A 14,669-nucleotide genomic window follows, 5' to 3' on the forward strand; every position below is an offset into this window, starting at 1 on the left:
GCATAAATATACAATTTAAGATTCAAATACAAAATCAGGGAGTATATATTTAAAAGCACAAATGTTAAAAATATAGATAAAGTCAAAAATAATATGGCGAATATAATTAAATGTACAAGTTATAAAGTGTTTATACAAGTTTAGTGTTTGTTCTAACAAATATGTTAGTGATCAGACATGATAGTAGATAAGATTGAAGGGAGGTTTGAAAGATATGACAGTGTAATTTAGGTGGGAAGGGAACAGGAACAGTCCCAGTTTGAGGTAAGGTCAGGTAAGGTAAGATAAGAATGGAGGAGAAGTTTGAAATTAGAGTGCTTGTGAGTACAGCAGAGGGGGGGATTTCCATAGTTTAGCTACGGAGTGTGATAGAAATAATCAGACAGAAAGGCATGGGGTTTATAGATTTTAAGGAGGTTTTGGTTTTCAGATCTCAGAGTAACACTGAGGAGGGAAAGGGTTAAGAAAGATGAAAGGGAAGGGCAGATGGAGGGTTGAAATATGAGTTTTTAAGCAGTGGTGAGTTGTATTAATTTCAGGTAAGTAGGAAGCTCAAGTGAGTTTAGTGACTGGATGGAATGGCATTGATGTGTGGAGTATTTGGACCCTGTAGCAAATTTACATACTTTATTATAGCATGCTTCCAGTTTTTTTTTTTAAGCTAAGCTGGCGATGAGTAAGTAGTGGGGCACCATACATAAGAGAGGTGAGCAGGTAGGAGGAGACGAGAGTATGTTTGGTAGAAGGCATTAGATATTGATTTTGTCTATACAGCAGACTTGTTTTTGGAGGTCTTTTTTATATTATTTTGGATGTAGATATCAAATGTTAAATGTTCATCAATGGTGACTACGAGTAGTTTGGTGTGAGGTACAATTTTGATTAGAGCATTATTGTGGCTTTTTATTTTAAAGGAACTTTTGTCTATGGTGAAATTTCTTGAAGGAGAGAATATCATGATTTTTGTTTTGTTAGCACTGAGAGCGAGATGGTTATTTAGCATCCAAGTTTCAGTATTGGAGAAGGCTGTTTGGGTATTTTGAAATAGCTCAGAGGGAGAGTTTGCTGTACAGATGATTATGGAACCATCAGCATACTGAATCAGTGTAGCATTATCTATGGATTTGTGAAAGTTATTAATGAAAATATTGAAAAGTAAGAGACCAAGAATAGAGCCTTGGGAGACGTCGGAGGGATTGTTGAGAAAGGATGAAGTGGAATTTTTCCATTTAACAGCTTGATGTCTATTGGAGAGATAGCTTATAAACCAGGCTATGGAGGAAGAAGAAAAATTGAGAAAGAGAAGTTGAGATAAGAGTAGAGGATGTGAAACAGTGTCAAAGGCTTTGGAGAGATCTAAGTAAAGGGTGGATATGATTTTCCCAGAGTAGTGAGCATGATTAATGGTGTCAAAGAAGGACAGAAGAGCAGTGGCAGTGTTGTGGCCAGGCCTGAAACCATGTTGTGTTGGGGTAAGAAGATGATTGTGTGTTAAGTAAGGCAAGAGTTGGTGATGAAGGCACTTTTTGAGGATTTTAGAAACAGTTGAGAGAAGTTAGTAGTGTCTGTGTTATTGCTGCCTTTGTGGAGTGGGGTGACAAAAACTTTCTTCCAGAGTGAGTGGACACAGGCTTCTTGGATTGACCTGTTGATGAGAATGGAAATGGAGAAGGCAATGCTGTTATTCCTTACATTAGTAAGGAAATTATTCACAGCGTATGTTCAGGAAAACCAATCGCTTCAGACTGTAACGAAGCCTACCAGGGTATGGAACATACTAGATATTGTCTTCCTAAAGAAATTACTGTTACTTAATGTAAAGTTTTACCACATTTGATGTGCAGAGATTATAGGGTTATAAAGATTAATTTATTTCTAGATAATTCTGCCAAACTGAAGTCTAAACTGATGCCCAGAAGATTAGTAATAGATTTTATGGAAACAAAACAGTCACTATGTAAAACTAATTGGAATGATGCATTCAGTGGAAAAAAACTGCAGAAGGATTGTGAGAAGTTTTGAAAGAAAAATTGTTTGAATGCAACAAATGAAAACTATTTTAACATCATAATTTAGGCATAAAATGTCGGGGGGCATGTTTCCATAAGAATAAGATACCTGATGAAGGTGAGAGACAAAAAATATAAGAAATGGAAAACAGGTTGAACTACAGCTTTGAAAACTGGAATAAACAAGCTGGACAGACAAATACTGTAAGCCAAGATCAAGACAATTTTGAAGAAAATGTATATAAAAATATTGAGCATAATAGGAAAACCTATAGATGCGTAAGATGTGGAAGAAGTAAAATGCTGACCTCAAGGCTTGCAATGAGAGATTGATCCCATCACACAAATATAGTCCTAACTTCAGAAACAAATCACTATGGTGGAATCTTAGTATGAAGAAACGTATTGTGTTAATTATTAAAATGAATACCTTACTCTCCTAAAATAAATTCAAAGGATAAACAAAGACAGAACAAATGTGGATGTGTGGTCTTGGGTGGGGCAGTGTTGCTTTTGAGCTGTCTGTGCTGTGGACACAATGGAATTATATGGGGATATTTATGGTTGCGAACAAGACATATCAAACAGCATTGACCTTCTCTGCTCTACTGTAGACATGTCATCATACATCATGTGCATGGGTACATAAAAGAAAGTCAATAAAATTCAAGTCTTGTATAATTCTGCTCTGAAAAATATGATGTTTGAGCTTTACATCTGTCAGATCAAAGACTGAAAATGAATTGCTTAAATTACCCGATTGTCTTGCATGTTTACAGAATGCATATATTATACTGTTGTACACATAATGTATTTTTTTAGTTATTGTGTTGACAAACATGAATTTCTTGTCACAACAGAGCTAGGAAAAAACAAATTGCATACCTCTTAACTGAGAAGGCAAAATTTGACTTAGACATTTATTATTTTTTTTTAGTTCAGACTGGCAACTGCATATTAATGGACAGTGGTACACTGCCAGCACTAGGTTCATAAGTTCATAGAAGGTTACTAGGCTAATGACCCTTGAGCCCTTACAAGCCTAGCCATATTTATCATGAGTTATCATTGTTGGTGGTTAGGTAAGTGATGTTTGCAGAGGTTAGTGTCTATGGTAGTTAATATCGACTTCCTCTGTCCAGGAAGGACATGGGCACCACCCCAGGAGTGAATTTGCGGTCACCCATCCATTGATCTAGGTTGCATTTGAAGAGGGTCAGGGAGGGGCTCTGTTTCACATGAATTGAAAGCTTGTTCCAGAGAAGTGTCAGTCTCTGGGAGATGTATCTATCTCTACAGCATGACCTGCTCATGTCAGAGGCTATGTTAAGATCCCTGGAGTGGGTAACCCTCATGCAGTTTGATTTACAAATGTGTAGCATTTCCATCATGGCCGGGTCAGAGACTGCCCTGTAAGCCAGGCACAGGTCACCCCTTAGCAACCTGTATGAGACAGAATACAGTAACAGGGGCTTTCAGGCTTTCTGCTTAAGACTTGTTTTGTGCACCCTGTAATTTCTTGTTGAGAAACCTCTGTGGTCTCTCCAATTGTTGCAGGTGTCTAGTGAGGTACATGCAAAAAGGAGCATTGTACTCCATTATTGGCCTGATGAGGGCCTAGTATAATGGAATTACAATATCCTTAGATCTAGATGTGATGCCTTTACTTATAATATGTGCCACATAGAAGGATTTCCTTACTATTGTAGATACGTGGAGGCCAGAGTTCAGGTTGTTGTCAACCTGAGTACCCAGATCTCGTACCGCTGGGTCTACACTTTGGGGGGTGCTGTCTATAATGTAATTAGCAGGGATGTCACCTTTCCCTAAGGGAATGATAATGCAATTTTTTACATTTAGCTTTTAATACACGGCTTTGGCACCAGTCATTTGTCTGTGTTAACCCTGTCTGCAGTCAATTAACTCATTACATCCGAGTGATGCATCCAGGTGGATCTGCCATTAACTTTTACTGACACCTCTAGGCAACAAATATTACTAGTTCAAATTTGCATCAATAATTCCAAAACCATGCTATGTACAGGGTTTTAAAAGATTTCATATTAATGCTTACACAATAGCAAACTCAACTGCATTAATATTTTACATCTGTTTAGTGCAGGTAAATGGATATTAACTGTTATATTTATGATATTAATTCATACAGATATAATTTTCAGATTTGTTCTAAATATCTCAACAACCAAGTAACACAGACAGAACTCCTTAGCCTCATATGAAAGCTCTCAGCTAGATGAATAAAATACTGTTGACAATATGTGTGTAAGTTGAGTCATTGCTGAGATATTGTAAGTTGTTTATAAAATATTGGATGGCACAGTGGTGCAGCAGTAGTGTTGTCATCTCACAGCAAGAGGTTCTCTGGTTTGATTCTCGGTTGGGGAACCTTCTGTGCAGAGTCTGCATGTCCTCCCTACGTTTGTGTGGGTTTCCTCCGGGTGCTCCGGTTTCCTCCCACGTTACAAAGACATGCGTCTGGAGCATTTCTCCCCAGGTCTCTGCTGAATATTGGCTTCTTTCCAAGTCAGGCTTTCCCGATAAACAAATAATAAATAAATAAATAAAATAATAGGTATTGTGTTTATTGTGACTTATAAAATTCGGTTTAAGACCTAGAACCTAAAGAATACTAACACTATAAAATTAGTTTGTGCTGAAGAGTTTGTCATTTGTACTTCTTTCATAATCTGTATGGTTCCAGAGATATGAACATTTGTTTGAAATGTGAGGACATAATTTAATTGTGTCAAAAAGCTTAGGCCTAACCCATTGGAAGTTACAGTGCAAACTTCTTCAGCTCCATTGGAGTAAATGAGTTTGCATTGTTTGGGGACTCAATTATTGCTCTCAATTTGCAATTGTCAGCAAACTTGGGCAGCCACAAGCTGTCCATGTTTGCCTGGACATCTGAGAAATAAATTCCCAGCAGTAAGGAGCACAGCACAGAACCCTGTGGTACACCACTGGTGACTGGTCTTTTTCTAAAAGTTAAGTCACCCACTTTGACAGTATGTGTCCTGTCAGTCAGCCAGTCAGCTACCCATCTGGTAATATAGGGATTAATTTTCAATTGGGAGAGTTTTTCTAATATACCTGAATAGGTAATTGTGTCAAATGCCTTGGCTAGGTCAGGATAGGTGGTATGCACTGTCTTTCCCTCATCCAGGGACTTGGTGACTTTCTCAAAGAAGTCAACCATGTTTAACAGGCATGATCTACCTTTAATGAATCCAAACAGGGTTGGGTCCAGAGTTTGGAGATTACCTCTGTCCTTGTTAATAAGATCTCTCACTTTTTTATTTCTCCAAGTCTTTTGGGTTTCTAATACTATGACAGGAATGGACCACATTCCTAAGTCAAGTATGATTAAAGTTCATGAAATTAGTATTGTTTCAGTCTTTGATGTTAGCCTGAAGTACTCTTCACAGCACCTGCAATGTGCCCAGTAATGACTCCTTCTGCAATTCATATGGAGTTACATGTATCAGTAGCATATCTACATATGACTATAAATTATTTTTTATAAGACCCATTGCTCCTGCTATTATTTGAAATGTATGGGTGTCTTTCTCCACATTGCCCTCATTTCTGCCTACACATCCTGGTATTTTATAACTTTGTGCCTCTCTGTATGTAAGACACTGTAGTCACTGGGTGTAGCACTTTCAATGATCAATGTTAATTTTGTCTTCTTTTTATGGACTACTATATCTGGTTTTCTCACATCTATTTTTTGAACTGTTGATAATGCGTGATCCCATATGGTATAAACATCATCATTTTTTATAATACTTTGTGGCTCATGTTTCCAATGTTTTTCAGCTACTTCAATATTGAAATGTTTCACAACCCCCACTGCAACAGTCTTGTCACATTATCATGCCTTTCAGTGTACAGTCCTTCTGCCATTAGTATATCACAACCAGCAGCAAGATATGTGACTGTTTCCAGTTCTGTTTTACAAAACCTACCTTTCTCTGATTATTTCACTTGTTCAATGGACTTTGTAAACCAATGTGTACATAGTTCACTATCTCGGGTACCCAATAATAACCTTTCATCTTTTGGTTTAAATTCACCTCTCCTTAACCATTCCTGCTTTTGAACCTGGTCAACATGAGGTTGTTGCAAGAGTTTTCTATACTTGCAAATGTATTTATGCATTTTCCACATTTCTTGCCTTCTCATCTCGTTCTTCACCTTATATTCTTTCTTTTGTTTTTTGGCATATTCAGTTTCTGCCTGATTTTTACCTACTTCCCATTTGATTTCCATTCCCAGTTGATACCAATATGCTTCTGCTAAACTAAGCAGGGAAGTCATCTTATACTTATTCTCCTCATGCTTTAAAACTTTCACTATGTGTGGGTCTTGTAAGGTCAGCAGATATGTATGCAGTCCCATTATTGCAGATCTATACATGTAATCAATTTCGAGGAGTCCCATCCTCCTTCAGAGTGGGGAATATATAGTCTTGGTATACACTGATTTTTATAAATCATTTTATAAGCATGAAGCATCCTTCTTGTGTTCCTGTACAACCGTTCCAACACCTTTTGGGGCCAATCAGTCAGTCCAAAACTGCACATTAGGAAAGGAAGAACAAATTGCTTGATAGACTGGACTTTGTTCCTAGATGTCAGAAGTGTTTTCAGTTTTAATTTTAGTGTTATAAAATATTCCCAAGTTTTATTAGCATTTGTTCATGTTTTATTGTTGATCCTTCATCAGTTCCCAAGTATTTATATACTCCTTCTTGCTCAAGCTCTGTTATATCAAATTCCTCTCCCAGACTGATGTTTTCTTGCTGCTGCAGTTTTCCTGCTTTAAAGGTTGCTTTTGCACATTTATCAAGCTCAAATGACATTCTTATATCATCTGAAAAAGTTTTGATCACTTGCAGTTGTGCTTTCAGTCCCTCATCTGATGAACTATATAGTTTTAAATCATCCACAAAAAGAAGATGAGAAGTCTTTACACTTTTTAGGGCAAGATAAAAGAGCAGCAGTGATAAAGAGTCACCCTGGAATATCCCTCTTTGAATTTTTATCCCTGGAATAATAATTTGCCCTTTATCATGAATTAACTGCAAAGTGATTTGCCAGTGTTTGATGCTGCTGTAATGTAATCAATCAGTGTAGGTTGTATCTTACAGAAATAACCGATGGCTGAGTGTGGTATATTAAAGATTTACCCATGGTTGGTGGGGTTTAATCACAAGAGTGAAAATATTCAATATATCACACCCACTAGTCAGTTATTGCTTTTATACCATGACATTATTTAAGAAAAAAGTTACTTACTTTTCTTAAACAATGCCCTTGAATAATGGCACAGGATTCTGCTCTTCTGCATTTTTGCAGTATCCTGAGACTTTTTTGATGTACTACACATGTGTATGGACCTTTTCTTTCCATGCTTATACAGCACATCAGTGCTGTGTAAAGGAAGTAGAGGAGAAAGGAAGTTATCCATTGTTTTTTTTTAATTAAAAAAAAAAAAAGAAATCAAGAGACATTCAACATACAAGAGAGATGAGACTGAGAAAATATAAGGATAATCAGGTCCATTTATCTAGTTCTGCATAATGTACCCGATTATCCTTCTATTCTTTTCTGTCCCATCTGTCTCATTTTTTTGAAGTATCCAGTTTTTGAAAGTTTATTTAAAAAAACAGTAGAGTTTCTGTACCATGTATTAATAGATGAAAGTCTGGGCAACCAGATTTTTTTCCATTGGTATATGCTCGATTTACTATGGGCATGCTGCTTGGGCTGACCAATAAGCATTCTCATTTTTGAATGTTAATGGCCAGTCATTGTATAATATATATTTTTAAGCACTCTTTTACCCATGAATGTGGGATACTGCCAAATGCTTTTTTGTAATCTATCCAGGCCATACTTAGATTCTTCCCTTTTTACAATTCTCCATTATTAATTTATTTAACAGCAAATGGTCCTTTGTTCCATATGACTTCATAATGTTACTCTGCTGTTCTGTTGCCATGATTGAGTTTTCTTCAAAATGACTATAAACTCGGTTTGCATCAATTCCAGTGAATAGTTTATACATCATTGGAAGGCAAGTTATTGATCTATAATTTTTAGGATAGCTTGCAGGTTCGCTCTTAAGTAGGAGTATTGTTTCTCCTGTTGTTAACTACATTGGTGTCTGCTCGGGGTACACATGTAAATAGTTCTAACCCATGGCTAAATCATCATGTAAAGATGTTAATAGTTTTAACCAGAAGTTAGGTACTGCATCTGGGCCAGTAAGGAGTTTTTCTTAATTTTGTTTCAATACCTCTGGCTGTTAGTTCATCCCATTTCATATCCTGTACATTTTAAATTCTTATTCTTTCTTTTATTTCGTCTATCCATTCAGCAACGTTGTTATATTCCACAGGATCTTCATAGATATTTCTCCAAAATGTATCTATTTCTTATTTTTTGGTGGTGTTTCAATACCTTTTTTCTTGTTTGCAATTCGGTATAAAACTTTTTAGGGTCATCAATAAATTGCTTATTTTGTACTTTTCCTTTATATTTATCTGCATATCTTCTAAGTTTTTTTGCCTGTGCTGATATTTTTATTTTTATTTGTTATAGTGCACAATAGATCCTGATCTGTTCTGACACTGTGCATTGCTTTTATCACATCTATCTTTCTGAGTATTTTTGTCGATCTGTTTTCTCTTCTATACTTTTCTAACAATGACACTTCTTGTCTTAATTGCTTTATAGTTTTCTGTATTTGATACTTCCATTATGACATTTGACTTCTCTCGTTATTTTCCCTTACTGCTCTGTGTTTTTTTAACAGCTTTATTGAAAACATTAATATAATGAACAGATCTTTTTGAAAAAAATTGAATAAGTTACATTTTTAAAATACAATATTTAAAAAAGAAAAAATAATACAATAACTATAATAGCACAATAAACTATGTACAATAATGTTCACTATATATCGAATAACAGGATCAATTAATTTTAGTTTGGCAGAAGAAAATGAAAACACAGAATAAAACATTTAAAGAAAAAGAAAAGATTGCTGCATTAATCATTTATCCAGTTCTTTAACCAATAATTCATGTACATTTTCCCATTTGTAATATAATTTTGTATTCCTTGTAGATTTAGATTTGGTAGTTAACATTTCTAACTTAGATATTTCTAAGAGAAGACCTTTAAACTCTTTAAATGGGAGAACTGATGAGGAATTCCCATTTCTTGTAATTACTTTCCTGACAATGGAAAGTATAGACCAGAGTAAAGATTATTTGTTTTTATTTATACAGTCTGGGACAGGTGTATTGAATAATACAAGTGACTTTGTAAGCATAAAATTGTCTGTAAAAATTGCCTGTAAAAAAGTGTTAACTTCCTCCCAAAATGTCTTTAATAATACACACCCCTGGATTTACGAAGCCCTTTATAGTGTGCAGGATTAGTTTAATAGCTATTTTCAGCAATATGGCCGAGGTGCGATCCAGGAACGAGCTCCCGAGACGTGCACCTGAGCTCTTAGGCTAATCCTGCATGGACCGAGCTCCTGTATGCAAATTACCCTCATTTGCAGGTGAAAACCATGCAAATGAGGGTAATATGCAATCCAGGAAGCTGGCAGCCATCTGTGCAGGACGAGTGCAGTGTGTAGAAATGTACTCAGTTAGTAACTGAGTACAGTTCAGCAATCTACAAAACAGAGATATGACAGCTCCAAATAAAGGCTGCATATCATTGAGGAAGCATGCCAATGTCCAAGTAGAAGGCCATTGGCATTGCAAAATGTAAAAGAAAAAAAATAAACAACGTTTAATTTTATCTTTGCCGATCTCACCTGGTTAAACATAGAGCAGCGATGCGCAAACAGGATCGGAGGGAAATTAATAAAATAAACATAAAATAAGCATTCTAACTAAAATCAGTATTCTGCCATGCAAGTCAGTGGCAGTCAGAAGACAACCTGGCTAGTGTGTAATGGTTCCGAAGGGGGGAAGCTCAGTGTGGGACATGTAACTATGCATTAGCAGGCAATCCTATGCAAATGAGGGAAGGGTTAGTGAATCCCAGATTTTCCCAGGGTGTGAGGCAGGTCCCAAGAGTGTAAGAGTATAAATAGCTGGGTGCAAGACTAGGATATAGGTGACATCATGGAGGTGTGTGTCAGGCATACTGTAAGTGGACTGGAGACCTGTGGCTTGGGATTGCTACCTAGCGTAGCACAGCTAAGCTACGGGTGTGTCTAAACCTGACTAGCACTACTTACAAAGTGTAAGCGGGTGTGTGCGCCACACACCGGGTTGTACAGGAAGAAAAAGGAAGTTAAACCAGGAAAAAACAGCTCCATGCACATTTGAGCACTCCGTTTGTGCGGTGCGCACATGGGCTTAAAGAGGGAGGCAATGGGAAGGGAAAACAGCAGTAGGAAGGTAATCAAGGAGACCTAGTTGAGCTGCCAGGTGAAATGTATCAGAATCAGCTAATCACACAGGAAGCAGACCTGCTCAGCCCAGAACACCACTATAAACCAAACAAACACCTACCCCCCCCTGGTTTTTCCACACTCTACACCACCGGTGTATACAAGCGGGGAAATTTTAAAACCAAACCTACAAAATGAGAAGAGCTGCAGCAGGCAACATAGAACAACATGTGCAAGAGGCTAAGGGTGGTGAGGATGTCAATGCTGCCAAACAACCCACAGTGAGGAGACAGAGAAGAGTGCACAGACCCAGAGTAACCTACCAGGGGCTACATGAGCTGGAGATAGTGGAGCACTACAGGGTGGACAGAGACCTCCTACAGCAAATTTTTGAGCTGTGCAGGCCACACCTGACACACCACACTGGCCGAGGGGAACCCATCCCAGTGAATACCAAGGTATGTGTAGGCCTAGGTATACTAGCCACAGGTACCTCCCAAACTACAACTGGGGACAACATGGGCATCTCACAGGCATCAGCATCCAGAGTATTCCACCAGTTCCTGGATGCCATGTCAGCACATGCCAGTGAGCACGTATATTTCCTCAACACACGTGAGGTGTTGACCCGCAATATGCATCTCTTCCACCAAATAGCTAACTACCCTGAAGTAGTGGGTGCTACAGACTGCATGCATGTACACCTCAAAGCACCATCCGGTGAGCAGGGTAGGGCCTACATCAACCACTGAGGCATTCCCTCCATCAACTGCCAGTTTGTATGTGATGCCCAGGGCATTATACTGAATGTGTGTGCTGGCTGCCCTGGAAGCTATGACGATTCACACATATGGCAACTGACGCAGCTGTACCACACATTTGCCAATGTGGATATCCCCTATGGTCACCTAGTGGGGGATGCTGGGTACCTACTGGAGCTGTGCCTGATGACACCCATCAGAAATGCACACACACCTGAACAACAACACCATAATGATGCACACGCACAGGCCAGACATACAATAGAGCATGTGTTTGGGATGCTCAGGTCATGGTTCCAGTGTCTGGACACATCAGGTGGAGCCCTGCAGTATTCACCAGCTACATGTACCCAAATAGTAATGGTATGTGCTATGCTACACAATATGATCCTGCAGAAACAGCTGCAGCAGGAAGAGCATGGAGCAGGGCCACACAGCCCCCCTCCAATGCCAAGGCCTGTACAGGTACAGAGGAACAACCTGAGATGCTCCAGTAGGCAGAAGGGGGCATGCCCAGTATGCCCTGGCCTTGGCAAAGAGGCAACGCATAGCATATGCACTGACACAATAGGGCCCCAGGGAATTATACCTCTCTCAGACTCGCAGACAGTAAAAGGGATGCCAAACATGACACTACCTGTGCCTAACCATGTATAGGGAGTGTACTATGTGCATCCGACATAGGCAACCCTCCAGCACCATCCTCAAGTCCGGCACACCCTCAAGTTACGTCAATCAACCTATCAATTGTCAAATGGAGTAGAATGTGTTTTTACCTGTAGCTATGGTATGGATGTGAACATGCAAGGTAATTGGATGGCTGGATGTCAGGGCAGCAGAGAGTAGACACCCATCATGGCAGCATGAGATCTGAAACACATACTGGAGTCACCATAGTAGCCAGTACTACACAGGGTGACAAAACCCACTGCAGGAAATGGCATGAGTGACAGGGGTGTCTATAAGAGCCACACATACCAGTCAGGAAGGATCACATACCCAGCAACAGTCTCAGCCAGCAGGACAAGTGAAGACAAACACAAACAAATGCTGTACTATGGCCTCTGAATGTGCCCTATGGTTAATCCCTCCCACAGGCCTACACAGACAGACCACAGCAGGCCAGGCAGTCGGGTATAAGTTGTGAAGATGAGGAATTCAGACATTAATATGTAGGTAAACAAAGCTAGGATCTGTACTACACTGGTAAGCCCTAGGCAGCAGGATAGGTAAGACTCCAGACTGAAATGGAGTACTTGACTTACCAGTACAGTCCTGGCAAATGTGTACAAGTGTCAGGTGCGTCCCCCCCATCCAATGTACATATAGAGTAACAGTCAGGTGTGCCCCCCCCCACTCCTGTGTAGAACAGTAGAAACAGTCAGGTGTCCCCCCGCTATGCAGAAATGTAGCAACAGTCAATGGCAAATGACCGATGGATACCCTGCAGACAAAGCATACTACCTATTGGTTTACAACAGAAGGTCAGCACCACAGTACAAACAACCTGGACATGGTCCACACATGCAACACAGATGGCCATACTGGACATGCTCACACACTTAGAGGAATGAAGACAATGTCAGTCAACAACATACTGAGAGTTCATACTGGACATGCTCACACACTTAAACACATGAAGGCCATGTCTGCAAACAACAGTGGACCAGACATATCTGGAAGTTTCAGTTCTCAGTGAGAACACATGTCATGTCAGTAAGCACCACTCCTGCCTTGCGCAGACAGTGGATAGGAATGCCGACAAATATTTAAGGACAACACAGTATAATAAGCCACAGGCACATGGGTATAGATGTGTGGAAGAGGGTGACTGTGACAAGGAGCCATGCGGGCCTGTCCCAACTGGCACACAGCCTAAGGGCCACCAACACATGAGGTGCAGATGTAACCCACTGCAGATACTAGCCACCAGTATCTGTCAGCATGACAGACTATGTGGTGTATGTGCCAGCTGTGCAACAAGACTGTACAAGGAAGCAGCCATCTTGTAGCTGTATACACACACCTGTAACATATGACCCCACGTGTGTCTGCATGTGGCATGTCAACCCCTACATGAATGGGATATGGCACATGCACACACTGCCCTCCCCATAGCAGTAGTATGACAAGCCTGCTGAGGTCATCCAATGTGAATTACACCTTTGGGAGAGCTACAGCTCAGTAAAATGCATGGCGCATCCCATAACTGCATACTGCTGTAGTGACAGAGTAGTTAGGTAGTAGTACTAACACCAGACTTGTCAATTGTGTGAGTGTGTGTTTGTGTGTGTGCCTGTCTGCCTCTGACTGTGTAGAGTGAAATGCTTGTTAGGCTACTCACATTCCGTGCAATACATATATTTAACTTTGGCAAGGCTGCTGATGTCAGTCACCTAGAAGTACACCTCTGGTAACATGCTAGCCCCGTAATCATCATGGCGCAACCTGTAACTGCGTACTGCTGTAGTGTGATAAACTAGTTAGGTAGGTGTTCAAACTCCAGCCCTGGCAACTGTGTGTGTTTGTGTGTGTCTGACTGGGTAGAGAGCAATGCTTTTTAGGCTACTCACACTCCATACAATACAAATACACTACTTTGCCAAGGCTGCTGATGTCACTCATCTAGAAGTGCATCTCTGGGAAATTGATAGTTCAGTAATCGTCGTGGCATGTCCTGTAACTGAGTACTGCTGCAGTGTGATAAACTAGTTAGATAGGTGTTCGAACCCCAGCCCTAGCAACTGTGTGTGTTTGTGTGTGTCTGACTGGATAGAGAGCAGGGCTTTTTAGGCTACTCACACTCCATACAATACAAATACACTACTTTGCCAAGGCTGCTGATGTCACTCATCTAGAAGTGCACCTCTGGGAAATTGATAACACAGTAATCGCCGTGGCATGTCCTGTAACTGTGTACCACTGTAGTGTGATAAACTAGTTAGGTAGGTGTTCGAACCCCAGCCGTGGCAAATGTGTGTGTGTGTGTGTGTGTGTGTCTGACTGGGTAGAGAGCAATGCTTTTTAGGCTACTCACACACCATGCAATACAAATACACTACTTTGCCAAGGCTGCTGATGTCACTCATCTAGAAGTACACCTCTGGGAAACTGATAGCCCAGTAATCGCATTCTGTAACTGTGTACTGCTGTAGTGTGATTTAGAATGGCGGTAGTGTTCCATCTCCATCCATGCCAGTTCCGGATGTGATGTGTGTGTCACAGTGTCTGGGTATGGAGCAATGAATTGCAGGCTACTCACTTGCAGCACATTACAAATGCCCTACTTTGGTAGTCCTGCTGATGTCATTAATTGTGAAATACACCTTTGGGGAAGATGAACTTCAGTAATGTCCGTGGCGAGTAATATAACTGCGTAGTGCTGCAGTGTAGTAAACCGACTAGGTAGGGGTTCTACTCCCAGACATGACAGGTGTGTGTTTGTAAC

The sequence above is a fragment of the Protopterus annectens genome, chromosome 3.part1 (assembly GCF_019279795.1).
Source record: "Protopterus annectens isolate FY-2018-M chromosome 3.part1, PAN1.0, whole genome shotgun sequence".
Classification (NCBI taxonomy): Eukaryota; Metazoa; Chordata; order Ceratodontiformes; family Protopteridae; genus Protopterus; species Protopterus annectens.